Genomic DNA, 13,598 nt, shown 5'->3' with positions numbered 1-13,598 from the left:
CCCCCCCACACACACCTGTGAGGTGGAATGAGGGGGTGGTGGTTAGAGCTCACCCGGTGAAGAGAGTGAGGCAGTCCACTCAGAGCCTAATCCGTCCACTTATTGGTGCCTAGGCCTGACAAGAGCTCTCCAGGCTGCCTTCATCTTTCTAAGCTTCAGTTTCTTCATCTGAGAAGTGAGTCCACAAAACCCCTATACCTCACAAGGCTGTTGTGAATATTAAAGTAGATAAGCACATAAAAATGCATGACTGGCGCACAAAAGCAACTGACGAATTTTTTATTTTTATCTTCACCGTTTTATACTTTCATAAGGGCCCATAACTAGAGTGTAGGGCTTTCCTGATCTTTTGGGGTCCTGAGGACTATAGGCGTTTATCTGTTGAGTGAATGAATACAGCGATTAGTTTTAGTATTTGGATTGCCCTATTTCATCACGGAGGACTCAGGCCACTGCCAGCTGCGGCTCTTTAAAGCTCAGCGTTTCCTACGAACTTGCTAGTCGCGGGGATTCGTCCTCGTTCTCACCCCTACAGATAAGGAAAAGTGAGGCTTGGGCAGGACCCGACACGCCCCAGGTCGGCCTGTCGGCGGAGCTGGAGCTTCAACCACAGGCGCCCGCCCTCACCCTCCAGGGCAGCCCCTGCTACTCTCGGCTGGTCGCCACAGTCCCCTCTCGCTCTGACACCTGTCTTGAGAGCCGCCCCAGGGAACGCAGGAGCAGGGATCCGGCTGCACACCCTGACGTTAAATTCTTTCCGAACTAGGTGTTGAGGGATGCCCCGGAGGCCAGATCTCTCCTCTTCCCTCCCTAGCCTTCTCCAGGATCTCCTCTGGGCTTGAGGCGAGGAGTGCTGAGCGGCAGGCGCGAGTCAGTGCGTCCGGGTCTCCAGCCACCCGGCTTGGGCGCCAGCTAGGGTCCCGGGCCCGCCTCCCGCCCACGTGGCCTCCCAGGCCTCTCCACGCCCACGCCCCGCCCCTCCTCGGGGAGCCGCCCCCACAGCCGCGGCCGCGGCAGCTGTAGCCGTGGTTCGCTCTGCAGCCTAGCGGGTTGAGCCTGAGCTGGGCGCCGAGGTGAGTGTAGATGGCTGGCCTGCAGCCCCTCTGCTCTGCTAGACTTTCCCTGACTGGACAACCCCATTAGCCGCCTCGGAGCGGGACACTTTCCCGGGCTGGCTCCTCTCCACCTTCACCCACCAGGCCGGAGCTGGGCCCCACCCCATCCCGGTGCCCGCGGCGTGCTCTACGCGCTGTCTGGCCCCGGGCACTCTGGGCGCTCGCGGGCGCACTGGGCGCTTGAGCGCGGCGCAGGTAAGCAGTGTCACTACAGCCCAGACCGGCTGCCACTCGCGCTGTTGACCCTGACTTCGGTCTTCTTGGTAGCTTTTGGGCGAAAGTTCTTGGAACCACTGCCGGGGAGGTGCCACCTGTCCTGGGGCGCAGCCCCTTTACTCGGGTGTCGGGCACTGCAGGTCTGGTCTTGCAGAGCTGCTGGTCACTTCACCGCGGAGAATCCAGCTTCGGGTGCGCGGGGCGGCGGCCGAGGTTTCGCGCGCCTCACCCAGTGCTGGCGGCTGCATGGTTTAAACTGTGCGGCCAGAGGCTCCTGAGATAGAAGCGGGGGAGGTGGACACCAAGGGGTTAAGGTGAACCTTGGTGCCTCATAGCCAGAAACGGGTGAGCGTTTTTCTGAGTGTGGAGGTTTCTACCAAGTCGGTTTCCCTTGGGCTTTGTCACGCGGAAGAATCGCGCTTGTCCTATCAGCGGCAACATCATGAGCTGAAAGTTGCTGAAACGGAGCTTCTTGTTCCTAGAGGGCTTTTGCTCCATTTAATGCCTGAACCGTGCTTCCTTCCAGCACTGGGTGAGGATGTGAGAACTGCACAACAGTAGTTGTCTTGGATGAATTAGCAGAAACTTATTTTTAAGCAGTTCATGTACTACCCAGCTATCACCACTTTCTACCCTGGAGTGTGGAAGAGGACTTTTGCTATGTCTGTGTCTTAGAATAGTCTTGGGAAAGTTACTTCACCTGTCTATGCCTCAGTTTCTTCATCTGTAATGTGGAGGTGATAATAGTTCAAACCTGAAAGTGTTGTGTGAGACTAAAGCTCTTAATGCAGTGCCTGGTACAAGCTAAGTTCTACCTTGTTAGCTGTTATTATTATGGCTGACATCTAACAGGGCGTCGCTATCCCGAGCTCTTCAGCCAGGTTGGTGGGCAGGTCTTGGCACTTCCCCTTCTTTTGCTAAGGACCTGAATTATTTACACAGTAGCTGTGGTGTCCCCTTCAGCCTTGAAACACTTGGGCTTGGCAGTAATACTTCCTATGGTTAACCAGCCTTGTGCAAAATGTATCTCAGAATGTGAGATTAGAAATGACCTTTGTCAAGGACACTCCTGGAAAATGAGGTCTTGGACTGTCTCTGGGGCCTCTGAGGTATTGCTGGATGTTTCCCTTGCAGAGGTAGAGTGGATAAGATTTTACCTGAATTCCTTCAGGCTGTGGGCCCCCTGACAGGCTGGCATCCTCTATCTCTGTGAGTGTGGGAGTCTATTTAGAGGCCTGAGGGCCTATTCTTGTCCCCTCTCTTCCATTCATTCACCTTTAGCTGATTGTCTCTTCCATCAGCAGAGTGTCCTTTGGCTGCACCAGTTTAGTTTTTTCCTTCTGGCAACCACAGACAAGCATTCTGAACCTGGGGCTCCAGAAACCTCCTGAAATACACATGGGATGTTTGCAGCATAGGTGTATATTTGCCAAATGGTTCTCTTTTCATCACATTCTGCAAAAGGCCTGCACCCCATAGAAGTGGGTACTGAACAGCTGGTGGGAAGATGGGAGTTCCTGCTCCCTATACAGGGCAGGGCCGATTTTTTAATGGAGTCAAGATGGTGACATTACCTCTGTACCTGGAAGTGGAGGTGCACCTATGTTCCTTTGTGCCCTTGCTTAGAGCACACCTTCCAGTTGAAAATTCAGATCTGCCTTGACTTGAGAAAATCTGATAATGAAGTCATTTGGGGAAAGAAGAAGACAGGTTGTGGGGCCTTTAGGATGGGATGCAATTCATGAAGATTTGAACTCAAGTTGTCAGGAGACGTCTCAGGGCCTTTGCACATGCTCTTCCCTCTGCTGAGCACACTCTTCCATCACCATCACTTCTTTTCCTTTCTTTTTTTTTTTTTTTTTGTCTTTTTGCCATTTTAGGGCTGCTCCCATGGCATATGGAGGTTCCCAGGCTAGGGATCTAATTGGAGCTGTAGCCACTGGCCTACGCCAGAGCCACAGCAATGCAGGATCCGAGCTGTGTTTGCAACCTACACCACAGCTCACAGAAATGCCAGATCCTTAACTCACTGAGCAAGGCCAGGGATCGAACGGGCAACCTCATGGTTCCTAGTCGGATTCGTTAACCACTGAGCCACAACGGGAACTCCCATCACTTCTTTTCATGTCTGGCACTTCCTTGCCCTTTAGCTCAGATGTCTCCTTTGTAGAAAAGGTTCCCCTGACCAAAGCAGCCCCTTCTCCATCAGTTTCTTTCACGTTCCTTCATTATATTTTACTCATGGAACTTACCTGAAACAGTCTTACTCATGCATTTGTTTATGGTTTTATTTTCTTCATACACCCAAAAGTATGTAGAATCCAAGAGGGTAGTTATATTGCCCTGCTCACTGCTGAACTCTGTCTCCTGGCACATATTAGGTGCTCAGTAAATGCCCCTGAGTGACAGAACCAATGAGTATCCACCGAGGGCAGCAACATGAGGCCAAAGAGGTTTAAAAGTAGTGAAATGCAAAGGAACTGGCTGTTAGTCAGGAATGCCAGGCTAAAGTGACCTTTGAGGTCGCATAGTTCAACCTACAGTTTAAACCACTTCCACAGCATCTCTCCATAGTTATTGCTTAACCTGAGTTTGAATCCTCCAGTGACAGGGACCTCATTGCCTTCTGAGAGAGCCCATTCTATTGGAGGAAAGATAGGGGGTGCAGAGAGCCAAAGATAGTTCCTGTACCCCCTCTGATGAGGATGAGAGGTGGTCACCAGGCTTCTGCATGCTGCTGCTCTAGTTTTCAGTTCCACTTTGCACCCCAATCACCCTTCATCCATTACCACCCATCCCAACGAGCTTCCCCTACTTCTCTGCCATTACCAAGGTTCCTGAGCCCCTGAATAGAACTTAATGTGCTACTGAGTCATACGTCATGGGGGGCGGTGGGTGCCGAGGCAAAAGGCATCAAAGAAAACTGCAATGACCTTCTAGGCCATCTCTATTGTTCAGGCTCCTGTAACTCATTGGGCAGCAGGGGTGGGTGGGAATGGGGTTGGGGCTCTGTTTCTTTCAGTCTTTTGTTCTTTCACTGGATTTTTCCTAATCATTCCTTAATCAGTTTATTCCGTATGGCCCGAGATACTATTTAAAAATTAATCCTTGGACTCATTGTCTTAATGGTTTGTATCAGTATTGCCTGATTCATATCATCTCACACATACAGGTTGAAACCTGAGTTAAAATGAAATGTTCCTTTTTTCTGTTATAAATTTGTTGATGTTGTTGTTGTTTTGCTTTTGAGGCGCCCACCGCGGCATATGGAGGTTCCCAGGCTAGGGGTCCAGTTGGAGCTACAGCTGCCAGCCTACACCACAGCCATAGCAACGCAGGATCTGAGCCGCATGCGACCTACACCACAGCTTATGGCAACATCAGATCCTTAACCCACTGAGCGAGGCCAGGGATTGAACCCAAAACGTCATGGTTCCCAGTCAGATTCGTTTCTGCTGCACCATGATGGGAACTCCAAAATGAAATGCTTCTAAATGTGGTTCTAGTTTATGGACTCAGTCCCAGTTTCTTCATAGGCTATCACTAGTGTGGTGGATGAAGTGGGCTCTATTCTGAGGAGGTTTGGAGATAAGCTTTGCTTTTTTCATGTACTTTAGCCACTTAGCTCAGCTCATTTGCTTCACTTTTCAAGAATCACTTATGGAGGGAGGGCTCTGGCACTGGCCACCCAGCAATCCAGAAAACCAACTGCGTTCCTCCCTTCAGGAGTTCATTACCCAGTGGTGGAGCTGGACAATAGATAACTCAACCTATAATATGATGTCAGGGAGTGTGATCAGTGTGACGTAGGAGATAAAGCTAGGTAAGGGGATCCAGAGGGACTGGGATGGAAGCAGGGTTGGTTTAGGTTAGGGACGGTGTCTCTGAGGAAACAGCATTTGAGCAGAAACTCATTTGAATGAGGGAGCAGCCATGTGGGTATGCTGGGGAAGACCACTCCATGCATATGGAACCCAAGGTTGTGGTCAAGCCGCTGGTGTGGGCTTGAGCTCTTGAACCCCAGACATGGTCTGTCTCCCTGGGGAATGGAGAGGTGAAATGAGGCATTCTAGGCAGAACCTTCCCTACCTTCTCCTCAAATCCTCAGCATTGTGTACTCACGTGGTTGACCAGAAGGCTCATGCCTTCCTTTCCAGAGGGTGGGACCTGGAGTGACGACATGCCTGAAAGTGCCACCTGGACAATGAGCCTGAGCCTGGGGGCACTGCTAGAATTATAACTCTACACATACTAGGGCCTGCCTCACCCTACCTGCCCTGACCATGGACTTCTTCCTCTTTTGTGTCATTTAGTCACATCCACCTCATCACTTAGAGGGAACTCTCTAGTGGGAAAGTAATTACTTAGCAGGACTTTGATGGAAAAAAATGAAGATATGAAAATATATGCAATTGTGGACCAATAGATGAATGCTTTTCCGTTTCTCCATTGATCGCCTGATCACTTTATGTTATTTAACGTAACATAAAGGAGGTGTGACTGGAAAGCTCCTTGGAAAAAGAGACCTCTATAAAGATACAGAGAGGGATAGCTACAAGTTCCCCCTATTGGAGAGTGAGGTGGGATGGAAGAAGAGATAACAGCATGTGCAAAGTTGCAGTTAAAGAGATTCTCATTAGTGGAGTTCTCGTTGTGGCTCAGTGGGTTAAGAACTTGACATAGTGTCCGTGAGGATTTGGGTTCGATCCCTAGGTTCGCTCAGTGGGTTAAGGATTGGGCATCACTGTAAGCTGTGGCATGGGTTGCAGATGCAACTTGGATCTGGTGTTGCTGTGGCTGTGACTGTGGCTGGAAGCTGTATCTCCAGTTTTATCTCTAGCCTGGGAACTTCCATATACTGCAGGTGCAGCTGGAAAAAAAAATCTCTTTGCTTATAGCAGTGCATGTGGGTTTCTCCGTGTGTGTGTTAGAGTGTACTGTGCGAAAGGAACTGACATAGCAGCCTTTGATAAATGCCAGTTGAGCGGAATCGCTGTGCCTTGTGCCACTGAACTGTGCACCAACATCTTCGTATTATCTGTGCACCTATCCTGTGGCACAGGCCCTCTGAGTGAACTAGTTTTTGAGACCAGGAAATTGAGGTGTGGTGTGATGAATAACTTGCCAACTGTGTGTCTTCTTGGGCCTCTTGTCAGTTGTATTGGGAGAGATGGAGCTGAGGAGGATCCTCCCAGAAGATATATTCAGTGATGTAAAGAGATAAGTGTTTTGAATATCTTGAACGGGGCTGTCCTTGGTACACGTCCCCATGGGATGTCAGCTTTGGGAGTCAGAGGCTGCTTCCGGCCAAATGCTCAGTCCCAGGCTCGGTGAGGGTTTGTGGGATGTTAGGTGGATGCCCCAGGGTTTCTGGTGCCCCTGGCACAAAGCTGGAGGAGGTCATTGCCTTCATTTCCCAGGTGTCTCCTGACTTTTCCAAGGTGGACCACAAGCCACCTTGTGGTCCTAGTTCAGGACAGAACTAGACATGGGGCCCAAGTCAAAACCAGAATGTGCCAGTGAGAGAGGCGGGGGCCCATGGCCAGAGTTGGAGAACAGTGGGGGCAGCTGGGTGTCTTGCCTGGCTCAGCTAGCTAAAGACCAAGCTAGTTACTTAACAGTCCAACTTGACTCCTTGTCCCAACACCCCATCTGCACTTCCAGCCAGCATATGGTAAGTTTATGGGTCTGGGCTTGCTCTCTTGCTGATAAAATCCCAAGCCCTGAATTCATCTTCAGTTCTGAGCCCAGTAATATTTTCCTGGAAGCTGGAGCAGCACACTGACTGGCTTGGAGGCAAATTGAAATGTCTACAAGATGCAGAGGTGGTGGTTGGAATCTCTGTTCCTGTCTCCGCTCCAGCACCACCAGTGGAGTGACCTTGGACAAGGTGCCTCACCTCTCCAAGCCTGTTTGCTCATCTGTAAAGGGGGTTAGTGCTGCCTATACCTCACAGGCTTGCTCTGAGAATTAAATGAGAAGATATTTGCAAAGTGCTTACCCCCATCATAACCTACATGCAGAAGGGGCTGACTGGGGTCCTCATTTGGTAACTTAGGGTTAACCCAGGTCACTCCATCACTGCTTTGTGCTTCTGCAGGAAAGGTGTGCTCAGGCACACTGGAACATCTTCCTTCAGATTTGGGGACTTCACTGGCATGGGAAATGGTCTTTTTAGAAGCCAAGTCTGGATAATGGACTTGAGGCTCAGTTTATGGTGAAACAGAGGCCAGGTATGAACCGCTGCTGAGACTTCCTGCCCAACCACAGCTCCTCATCCTCCCCCATAGTCCTCTCCCAGCAGTTTGCCCAGCTCCCAGCCTACAGTGATTGCCTTCCTGTCCCCATGGTACCAGACCCTGAGGGGCACGTGACTCCCCCAGAACTTGGCTGCTCAGCTCAGTATTCCAATTCATTGTTACCACACTGCATTCCAAGTCACCTGCTGGACCCTGTAATGGAGCTGAACCTCATGGCCCCCCAAACTCCCCAGAAATTTTTCTACTTTCACCTCTTTGTTTCTGCTTGGTGTGCTCTTTCGGTCTTGTCCACTTTTCACAGCTTCCTGTGGTGCCCAACTTCTTCCCTCTTTTCTTCCATTTTGGCTAGAAAAAGAAATGCTCTTTTGCACAGGAAACCATGATTATTTCTTAATATACAGAAAAGCAAACAAGTCAGAAATTATAGAGTAAAAATTGAAACTGCACCTTCCCCATCCCAGACTTGTGTCCAGAAAGAACATTTATTTATTTATTTTTATTTTTTATTTATTTCCCCACTGTACAGCAAGGGGATCAAGTTATCCTTACATGTATACATTACAATTACATTTTTCCCCCCACCCTTTGTTCTGTTGCAACATGAGTATCTAGACATAGTTCTCAATGCTGCTCAGCAGGATCTCCTTGTAAATCTATTCTAAGTTGTGTCTGATAACCCTAAGCTCCCGATCCCTCCCACTCCCTCCCTCTCCCATCAGGCAGCCACAAGTCTATTTTCCAAGTCCATGATTTTCTTTTCTGTGGAGATGTTCATTTGTGCTGGATATTAGATTCCAGTTATAAGTGATATCATATGGTATTTGTCTTTGCAGAAAGAACATTTATGATTAGCTGGCTGTGTGTATATTTCTCTTATGTTTTTACGTACCTGTGACTATTTTTAAAAACCAACATACTAGCTCATTTTGTATGTGTTCTTTTCCAACTTTTTTCTTTTTTTCATTTAGCTGTGTGTTCAAGAGCACTTTCCTTTCCATCTTTTGCATCTCTCCTCTTTTTACCTGCCCTGGCTCTTTCCTTTCCCGGGGATGAGTGTACAAATTTAATGGAAATAGGTTTTCTGTTTTCTTGGGTATATATCCAGAAATGGAACTGCAGGCCATATGGCAAGTCTATGTTTAACATTTTGAAGAACTGCCAAGCGTTCTCCGCAGTGGCTGTACCTTTCTGCAATCCCACCAGCAGTGTAAGGTTCCAATGACTCCACGTCGTCACCAACACTTGTCACTGTCCATCTTTTTGATTATTGCCATTCTAGTGCATGTGAAGTGGTATCTCATTGTGGTTTTGATTTTCATTTCCCTAATGGTTAGTGGTGTTGAATATCTTTTTTTCCACTTAATTTTTTTTTTTTTGTCTTTTTAGGGCCACACCCATGGCATATGGAAGTTCCCAGGCTAGGGATCAAATTAGAGCTATATTCACTGGCCTGCGCCACAGCCACAGCAATATCAGATCCAAGCCACATCTGTGACCTACACCACAGCTCACAGCAATGCCAGATCCTTAACCCACTGAGTGAGCGCAGGGATTGAACCTGTGTCCTTATGGATTGTAGTCAGATTGTTTCCACTGAGCCACTTAATTTTTTAAGGGCAGTTTGGGGTTTATAATAAAATACAAAAGAAGGTACAGAGATCTCTCCTGTACTCCCTGGTCCCACACATGCATAGCCTGCACCTTTATCAACATCATTCTCCAGAATGGTACATTTGTCACCAAGGATGAACCTGCGTTGATGCAGCATAATCATCTAAAGTCTATAGTTTACCTAAAGGTACACTCTTGCTATTTTACTTTCACTGGGTTTAGATAAATGTATAATGACATATATCCACCATTGTAATATCACACAGAGTATTTCACTAACCATAAAAATCCTTTGTGCTTCATCTGTTCCTCTTCCCCATCCCCTCCGCTGGAAACATAGACCTTTTTATTGTCTCTATAGTTTTGCCTTTTCTAGAATATCATATATTGGAATCATATACTGTGGAGCCTTCTCATTTTGGCTTCTTTCACTTAGTAGTATGAATTCAAGGTTCCTTCATGTCTTTTCATATCTTGATAGCACACTTTTTAGCACTAAGTGATGTTCCATTCTCTGGATGTATCACAGTTTATTCTCCCATTCACCCACTGAAGGACATCCTAGTTGCTTCCAAGTTTTGAAAATTATGGATAAAGGGGCTATAAACATCGGTGTGCAGGTTTTTACTGTGGATATAAGTTTTCAGCTCTCTTGGGCAAATACCAGAGAGTGTGACTGCTAGATGGCATAGTAAGAATGTGATTAATTTTTTAAGAAACCACCCAACTGTCTTCCACAGTGGCTGTACCATTTTGCATTCCCATCAGCACGCGTGTCACACATGTCTTTTACAAATACTTTCTCCCACTTTTGTAACTTGTCTTCTAAGTCTCTTGGTATTATCTATTGTAGAGCAGAAGTTTTTCATTTTATGAAGTCCAGATTATCAATTATTTCTTTCATGGATTGTATTCAGTTGTTGAATCAGGCATCACCATTACAGGGTATTCTAGGTTTTCTGCTGTATTATCTTCTGGGACTTTGAGACTTGTGCATTTTACATTTAGTTCTATGATACATTTTGAGTTAATTTTTTGTGAAGCGTTTTAGGTCTGTCTGGATTTTTTTTTTAATATATGTATGTCCAATTCTTTAGGTATCATTTGTTGAAAAGATTAACTTTGCTCCATTGTATTGCCTTTGCACCTTTGTCAAAGATCAGTTGACTGTATTTATGGTGGTCTATTTCTGGGCTCTCTGTCATGTTCCATTGGCCTATTTGTCTATTCTTTTGCCAATACTGCACTGTTTTTGTTGTTGTTGTTGTCTTTTTAGGGCCACACCCACAGCACATGGAGCTTCCCAGGCTAGGGGTCTAATCGGAGCTGTAGCTGCTGGCCAGCAGCAATGCCAGATCCAAGCCATGTCTGCAACCTATGCCACAGCTCATGGTAATGCTAGATCCTGAACCCATTGAGTGAGGCCAGGGATCAAACCCATGTCCTCATGGACACTAGTCAGGTTCATTACTGCTGAGCCATGACAGGAACTCCAGTACTGCACAGTTTTGATTACTGTAGCTTTACAATGCATTTTCATGTCGGGCAGCACCAGTCCTCCAACTTTGTTCTCCTTCAGTACTGTGCTCATTGAGTATCTTTTCATGTGCTTATCAGCCATTTGTATAACTTCTTTGGAGAAACGTCTAATCAAACCTTTTGCCTATTTTAAAAATTGGGTTGTCTTTTTACTATTGATTTGTAAGCAGTCTTTATATATTTTAGATTCAGTCCCTTATTAGATGCATGATTTTTTCAAATATTTTCTCACATTCTGCCTTTTCACTTTCTTGATGGTGTCCAAGATTTTAATTTTGCTGAAGTGAAATTTATTGGTTTCTTTTGGTTGCTTGTGCTTTTGGTGTCATATCTAAGAAACTTTTGCCTAATCCAAGGTCATGAGAATTTATGCCTAAGTTTTTTCCCAAGAGTTTTTTAGTTTTAATTCTTTTTTTTTTGTTGTAGTTTTAGTTCTTATATTTAGGTCTTTGATTCATTTTGGGTTAATTTTTGTGTGTGGTGTGAGGCAGAAATCCGGCTTCATTATTTTGTATGGGGATATCCTTCTGACCCAGTACAATCTGTTGAAAAGACTTTTCTTCCCATTAAATTGTCTTGACATCCTGTTGAAAATTACTTGGCAATAATTGTGTTTATTTCTGTATTCTCAATTCTGTTCCATTGGTCTATATGTCTATCCTTATGCTAGCACTGTCTTTTTTTTTTTGGCTGCCCTGAGGCATATAGAGTTCCCAGGCTAGGGACCAGTTGAGCCACAGTTGCAACCTAAGCTGCAGCTGCAGGAACACCAGATCCTTTACCCTGTGTCCTGGGCCAGTGATTGAACCTGTGTTTGCAGTGCTCCCAAGATGTCGCTGATCCTGTTGTGCCACAGCAGGAACTCTTTTTTTTTTTTTTTTCATTCTTGGTCTAGTACTGTCTTGATTAGTGGAGCTTTGTAGTAAGTTTTGGAATTGAGAAATATGAGTCTTCCAACTTTGTCTTTTTCCGTTGATTCTGCTGGCTATTCTGGGTCCCCATATGAATTTCAGGATCAACTTGTCAATTTCTGCCAAAAAGGCAGCTAAGAATTTTTTTTTTTTGTCTTTTTTTGCTGCTGTTGTTGTTGTTGCTATTTCTTGGGCCGCTCCCGCGGCATATGGAGGTTCCCAGGCTAGGGGTCCAATCGGAGCTGTAGCCACCAGCCTACGCCAGAGCCACAGCAACGCGGGATCCGAGTCGAGTCTGCAACCTACACCACAGCTCACGGCAACGCCGGATCGTTAACCCACTGAGCAAGGGCAGGGACCGAACCCGCGACCTCATGGTTCCTAGTCGGATTCGTTAACCACTGCGCCACGACGGGAACTCCCAGAATTTTTTTTTTTTTTCCTTTTTACGGCCACACCCACAGCATATGGAAGTTTTCAGGCTAGGCATCAAATTGGAGCTGCAGCTGCCAGCCTATGCCATAGCAATGCAGGATCCGAGTTGCACCTGCAACCTACACCACAGCTGGTGGCCGTGTCAGATCCTTAACCCACTTCGAGGCCAGGGATCAAACCTTCATCCTCATGGACACTGTGTTGGGTTCTTAACCCACTGAGCTACAGTGGAAACTCTAGTAGCTTAGAATTTGATAGGGATCATAGAGTCTGCAGGTCAGTGGGGAGTTTTGCCATCCCAGTGATATTAGATCCAGTTCTGAAATACTTATACTAGGGTTATACTGGGGTGCATCTCTGACTCAGCTTTCCCAGTCATTGAGCTTTCTCAGGAGACTTGGAGCCTCATCCTTCAAGCTGCACAGACAAAAACCCAGGGACTTCAGCATCTCTTTTCTTTGTTGAAGAAAATGACAGAATATAGTGTAGTGTTGAATCTAAGGCTGAAGACCTTGGATAAGATATTTAGCTCCTGAATTTGTAGAGTGGGAGTGCATCTGGCACTGACTGAACATATGGCAGACCCAGCTTCCCTGGCATGATGGAGATCTCTGAAGACACTCCCACAGTCCCTGCCCCCATGCCTTAAGAAGTATGGTGAGAACTAGGAGGTACTGGGCTGTGGTGGAAGGTATTGTAGTGAGAGGCTGTGTTTTATCTTGTTTTATCTATTGGGCAAAGAGGGAAGGGAAGGGTTTTTCATTTAAGGGAAGCGTTTTGCTGCTAAAGGAATTTTTGTCCCCCCTTGTCCCCATCATAGTTTGAAGACTCAAATAAAAATAGGAAAGAAATACTATCCCATATTAAAAGGTTAGTTTACACCCCTACATGCACTTGTGTGTTCCAGATGTAATGGTCTGGCCACATGTCCAAGACTGTATTCTCATGGAAGTAGAAATAAAATGTGAAGCACCTACATGTGCATCCGTAGGAGCCTGGTTTTCGAGATTTAAGAAACAGCCTGGGGACTCCATTGGAAACTGCAAATCCACTTACACCTCAGCTTACTCTCGGCTGGGCCGAGAAACTTCATTTTAAACCAAACAGTGCTAATGTGTGTATGAGTGAGGGATGGAGTTGTTACCACTGTTGTTTCAAAAGTCAGTTAGAAAAGCATTACTTTGGGCTGAGGTTTTAATTTGTTTCTGTAGGGGGAAAACTTATATGTGATAGAAGTTATTTTGAGATCTTCAAAATCTAAACTCCTTTTGTTTAACAGATTCCCTTCACCTAGGCTGTTAGAGCAGTTCACAGGGATTTCATTTCCATTCTTCAGTGAGGGGTGGGTGTGCATGCCTGTGTGCCTGGAAAGTTAGGGGAAAAACACAGTGATATAATCCAGCCCCAAACAAGGAAGCGTGTTACAGAGCTGAGGCTCCAGTCTCAGAAGGTGCAGCTTAGCTGACCTTATATAACCTCTATGACACATCTCCCAGCGGGGTGGGGGCACT

The 13,598-nt window shown here is 46.6% G+C and overlaps 1 protein-coding gene across 8 annotated transcripts in view; it reads left to right on the top strand.

Annotated features, from left to right (window-relative positions):
* Window positions 1-986: 986 nt before the first annotated feature.
* The window catches only part of ARHGEF3 (Rho guanine nucleotide exchange factor 3), a 343,125-nt gene continuing 330,513 nt past the window's right edge, over window positions 987-13,598 (top strand). For 5 of the 8 annotated variants that reach the window (XM_021068992.2, XM_084988719.1, XM_084988712.1 and 2 more), the window contains exon 1: window positions 987-1,073. The gene's annotated coding sequence lies outside the window, so the exon portion shown is untranslated. Of the gene's footprint in view, window positions 1,311-13,598 lie in introns of all 8 variants that reach the window. The other 3 variants (XM_021068994.2, XM_084988720.1, XM_084988713.1) reach the window with 1 other exon arrangement.

This window comes from Sus scrofa, chromosome 13 (assembly GCF_054392235.1).
Source record: "Sus scrofa isolate SSC_HxYL_T2T_F1_AM1 chromosome 13, Sscrofa_HxYL_maternal_Yorkshire_Landrace_v2.0, whole genome shotgun sequence".
Classification (NCBI taxonomy): domain Eukaryota; kingdom Metazoa; phylum Chordata; class Mammalia; order Artiodactyla; family Suidae; genus Sus; species Sus scrofa.
The sequence above is the reverse complement of the archived record's forward strand: the minus strand, read 5'-3'. Positions and strand labels throughout refer to the sequence as shown.